The sequence below is a fragment of the Leucoraja erinacea genome, chromosome 36 (genome assembly GCF_028641065.1).
Source record: "Leucoraja erinacea ecotype New England chromosome 36, Leri_hhj_1, whole genome shotgun sequence".
NCBI lineage: Eukaryota > Metazoa > Chordata > Chondrichthyes > Rajiformes > Rajidae > Leucoraja > Leucoraja erinaceus.
The window spans coordinates 12207255-12212693 of NC_073412.1; the positions used below are offsets into that span (position 1 = coordinate 12207255).

The 5439-nt window shown below is 40.9% G+C and overlaps 1 protein-coding gene across 8 annotated transcripts in view; it reads left to right on the forward strand.

Annotated features, from left to right (window-relative positions):
* The first annotated feature begins 199 nt into the window (after window positions 1-199).
* The window catches only part of herc1 (HECT and RLD domain containing E3 ubiquitin protein ligase family member 1), a 281473-nt gene continuing 276233 nt past the window's right edge, over window positions 200-5439 (forward strand). For all 8 annotated transcript variants that reach the window (XM_055662723.1, XM_055662728.1, XM_055662725.1 and 5 more), the window contains exon 1: window positions 200-300. The gene's annotated coding sequence lies outside the window, so the exon portion shown is untranslated. The remainder of the gene's footprint in view (window positions 301-5439) is intronic.

The following is a 5439-nucleotide window of genomic DNA, read 5'->3' on the forward strand; positions in this document are numbered from 1 at the left end:
AACGCCCCCGCCGCGCATGCGCTCTCCGAACCCAACGGCCGCTCCAGCGCGAGCGCCGGGTTGAAGTCCAACGGACCAACCGTCGGGCTGCCGCGCAGGCGCACAGCGGGCCCGGGTCAGCAGGAGGCGGGCTGAGCCGCGCACTTCCTTCCGGTTGTCCTGTGGCAGGGCCCGGATGTGGAATTAGTAAATACGGTGGTTTAACCCGTGCGCTGCTGGTGAGGCGAGGCCAGGCCGGACTAGACTAGACCAGACCAGACGAGGCGGGGTAGATTGCGGCTGTGGGCAAGTCGGAGGGCTGTAAGTATTTACTGCCGGCGGAATAGCACCTCTCCCCCTGGATGACACCTGGTAAACCCGAGGTGCGGTAGCCGCGGCCGACAGACAGCAGCGTTGTCGTCGCTCGCCCTATTTCCCCCCAAGTGTCGAGATGCGCTGAAAGCCGGGGGTGGTTGTCACCGGCTCTGGAGCCGGCAGCGATTGTCCATTGCAACATGCTTCTGTGTTATACTCAATTTTACAACAACAGTGACACAGACCACGATTGGCAATTAAAAGACAATGATCACTGGAGATATTTCGGCCAAATTTAATTCAAATTTCTCTTTGCCCCTTTGTAAAAGCTGTGAGGGTGGGGGCAACAATATAAAATGGTTTGAAAGGGTACGCCGACGTGGACTAAGAGGACTATTATAGTTTTATGTTTTATTTGGATTATTAACATCTGACATGAAAATTGCGTATTACTTCTTAGCTAATGAATTATTGCAATCATACATGGTTTCAGTTTTCAACATAAGAGCTATTTAGAACATAATGTTAGCATGTATATTTAGCTTTTGGCCACCACCCTCGTTGAATACGAATGTTGTGTCAAACGCTGTGGTGGTTGCTTAAAAGCATTTGGGATTTTTTTGCAAAATGCAGATCGCATCAAAGCATGCAAAATGCAAAGCAATAAAAGGTCAAATAATTCCGATTTTTTCTAACATTTTACATGATTGCAAGATTACGCTTGTGTGACTTCCAATAAAATATCTGGGTCGCGACAGTAAATGAATCCGCAACCCAGCAGAGTTCTCAAATATTTCTATACATTTGTACAGCAAATTAATCTTGATGGACGCCATTCACTTATCTGCAACTTTCATACTGCAAAATAGCGTTTGCTGTAATTTGCATTTGGATGATGGGTATTGTATTGTAATTGTTAAATACATAAGATTAGAATTGTGTACGTTAAAGGACGTTTTTGCTACAATACAATATATCTTACTCGTTGAAGTTTGCAGCAGAGGAGGCCTTTGTTTCAATTTCTATTCAGGTTCTTTGCCTGTGACGTTATCAAATTCGATGCTAGTTTTGTTGAAGCATAGCTCTTAGTTTCGAAATCTGCGCGATTATCAGTGCAATTGATTGATTTGCAATTTTGGGATCGTTTTTCAATTACTCATGAAAGATTAAAAATAACTTTAAACAATAAGCTCAGGAGATACGATAAAAAGGAAAAGTTATTTGACTTTGGTCAAATATGTCATAAGACTAAACAGCAATATTAACGATTGAAAGCCCTGGAGCATAATTAGTTGCCATCAAATCGAGATGTTTATAGTTTAGTAGATTTTTGAATTAAATATGTGAAGGGATGGAAGACATTAAAAATCCTTTGTAGATGACTAAATTTGGTTTTCTGTGGAAAAAAAAGAAATAGCGTTTGGGCTGCTTTTTGCAGTTATTCAAAGAGGTGGCAGTATTGACATGTAATGCATTATTAATACATTATTTTGCCATATGATTGGAAACTGTCAACATTTTATCTTAACATATCTAAATTTGATGTTTGTGATTGTGTTCGTAGTGATCTGCTTAATTGATATATTTGGCATAAACTTCACTTTTGCTGCTTATGACATCCCTAATGTGCCATTTTCTTGTCAACATGTTCGCATTACTTGCCCAAGAAGCTTTTCTCCACCAAGGGTATTTTAAAGATTCTTGGTTGGCATGAAATTCATGTTTTAGGATTTCTTACATTTTTGGGGGCTAGTATCGAAAATAGTGGTATGGCTAAACCAAAGAGTCGTCAAAGTACAAAATGTTTTTAAAGAGTCATAAAGTACATTGTGTGTTATTAGTGCTGGTAAAAGGTGTTCTTATGATAAGAACTTGAGCAAAATAAGTTCAATTATTTTAGAAACCGAGGATAGTTGTGTATTCACGCATTTTAAAATCCCCAGCTGACTGCAAATTTTTAAGCTTTCTTGGAGTTCATATAGTGTTGAATGACACTTTTCAAATGTGGTATTTTTCCTGCATGGCCCTCGCAAAACAAAATCTTTTTTCTCGTGTTAGAAAGTGAAAGTAAGAAATAATGACATTATTTCAACCATTTTCTGTGGGCGTGACCTTCGTTTAACAGGGTGCTTTTCTTTGGCAGAAGTCCGTCCTTCCAAATGTTGATTGTTGTTATTATTTGTCATTTGTAATTGGATTAAAAGCTGTACTGGATATCTTGTCGAGAGTGGGAAGAAGAAAAAGTTAATATTTCAACTGTAATAAAAAAGATCTGTAGATGCTGGTTTATTCCAAAGGTCAACCCAAAATGCTGGGAGTCACAGCCAGTCAGGGCAATATCTCGGGATAAAATGGAACGCTGGCGTTTTTGAAGATGGGTCCTGACCCAAAATGTCACCACTCCATTTGCTCAATAGATGCTGCTGCTGACCAGCTGAGTTACGGCCAGGACCTTGTGTCTAGTTTTATTATGTGGAGTGATGACGCTTCAAGTAACTATGGAATAGAGTTGTTTGAAATCCAGAAATTTGAGGTATCGAATTGTCAAAATAAAGATGCAGATAAAATAATTATTCATAGCAATCTAATTTATTTCCTTTCTTAAATTATGTTATGATTTTAAAAACTATTGAAGGACTGCAGTGGATGAGTTTCGGAAAATTGAATTTTGCCATCCCCATATAGGTATAAAAGGTTAAAAACATCGTTGATTTGTCCAGCTAGCACGGATTACTTATTTTGGTATGTTACTTATCTTGGATTTTATTGCTGTGTGTTGCCACCTTATAAAGCTGGGAACGGTGAGATGCTTTCGTTGGAAAATACTTCTATATGATATCCGGGTTTGTGTATTGGTTCCCTTAGAGGGAGTTTTTTTTTTTTTTTTTTTGAGGGGGGGGGCGGGTTCTGTGGGCTTTTCTTGTTTTCGTTTCTAAAAGGTGCAATGCAATGGGTTTAAGCTGGTTCGTCAATTTAGTGTAACAACACATTGTATATCAGGAGTTTATATCGGGATAGAAGAGCAAACCAGCAACAGTTGGTAGGAGAACTTTGGCACTAATTTGATCGGACTTTGACCTAAGATCTCCTTGATTCCAACTATTTTTGGGGCACACTAGATGGTTCAGTCTTGCCATCATTCCAGTAGGACAAGAAAGTTGAACAGACATTGTTCGTGAGGTTACCGTCTTCCTGCTGAAGTTCAAACAAGTGATGGCGAAGCGCTCCAGACAATAAAATTACACAACGAATCAGACTGAAGCAGGGTTTCGACAGGCGCAACATGTCACCCATTCATGTTATACTCCAGGAAGATGCTTGGCAGGTACCGATGAGTTGAATCAGGGCATTTTTTGTTCTACCTCCCAATTCAGAACTTGCAAACTCAATAATCTGAGGAACGAGACGGAACTATGACAACAAAGGACGGTGGTGTGGTAATTTCTGACAATCTTCAAGGAAGAATGCAACTCTAAACTGCAGTAATCGACAGCGGGATCGTTGCGTTGTGTGTTGGAACAGGAAATTAGTTGTACTTGTAGGATCTTTGAGGCTTTTACTATTCCTTCGTCGGGGCTGAGATTTATATCTCCATTCTAGGTACAACAAAGGATATGTAATCATTCCCAATGTTGCTATTTCCAGGAGACAAGTGTATGGGAACAGCACCGCCACTATATGTTGGTTGTTGTCCTCCTAAAGCACTCAAGTTACGTTCATTATATCAAGTCGGGATGGAAGGACTAGTGGTACAAAATTGGGTTTGTAGTCAAAAATTGTGTTTCCAAAAATTATGTCACCCAACAGGTCCACAATACGCTCGCAGTCGCAGCAAAGCGCTGACTGTGGAAAGCACCAACACTTTCCCCATTCATTCTGGATGGAATACCGAGCCAAATATGTAAATAACCTTAACACTGGAGGAGAGGTCATATACAAACACAAATGGGAAAAATAGTCCACCAGTTGAACCCAATTTTGGGCAGTGAACATACAGATTGTTGAATGGCCACATTTTTACATTGAATGCCAAAGTCAGCACCATTCAACTTAACTAATCAGAGCAAGGAACCTAAACGTCCACAATACAAATGTACTTACCAATCTGTCATGCTATCCCAACACCTAACTCCTCATCTTCTTCAGTGCACAAACACAGACATATGAGGAAAGGAGTAAGAGTATTGAAATTCAAGGCCTCAAACCTGGTTTAAGTGAATAGGCTCTCTGTACAGTCACGCGCCAAGTAAGTCATTGTCTTATGTATGCTCAAAACCATAGAACATTGAAATTCTACGTAAATGAGCTTTACAGAAACTGTTTCTATAGCCTGGTTTTTAAGTATAGGTAGAGTTGTTTAGAGGAGATCGTTCAACTGACAAATATGGTTGCCAGAACAACCAAACCTTGAATCATCAACGTCAGTAAAACCAAGAACCCTGATGGTGGAATTTGGAAGAGAGATTAAATACTGAAAAGGATCCATAAACCATGTCTACATAGAACGGGGTGGAGAGAGTCAAAAGCATCTTTCCTGGGCTGGGCACATCTCTGAAGAGCGGTCTTGGATCAGCACATTGATGCACATCACAAAGAAAGCCCATTCACACCTCTACGTCCTTGAAGATTGAGTGGCAGTTCAGGATGGCAAGGAATATTCTCTTGGAACTTACTACAGATGGACAGTAGCAAGCATCTGGAAGGGTTGCATCATGGCATGGTTCGACACTTGGACCGTCAGGAAGAGTAAGCTTGCATAAAGGGATGTACACTGGCCCAGTTCATCATGACTACTGGACCTACCCTCATCATCCAAACGGATCTACAGGAAGTTGCAGCAGCCAAAAAGGCAGCCCAGGCATAGCCAGCCAGAGACCCACATCACCCTGGTCGCTCTAATTTCACTCGAGGAAAGAAGCTGTAGGAGCCTGTGAGAAAAAATAAGTACAAATACACGCAATGACTTGGGGGCATGGATTTTGTCTTTGCATATAGATAGCAAAAGGACAAAAACAATAAATATTATTCCCAGTACCATCAGGTCAGGTCAGTGCATTCTCGTACGATACATCGTGCATATGTCATTAGGAAGGAGAAGTATGGCCATCAAGACCATAAAGTCTGCCCTGTCATTCCTCTCAACCT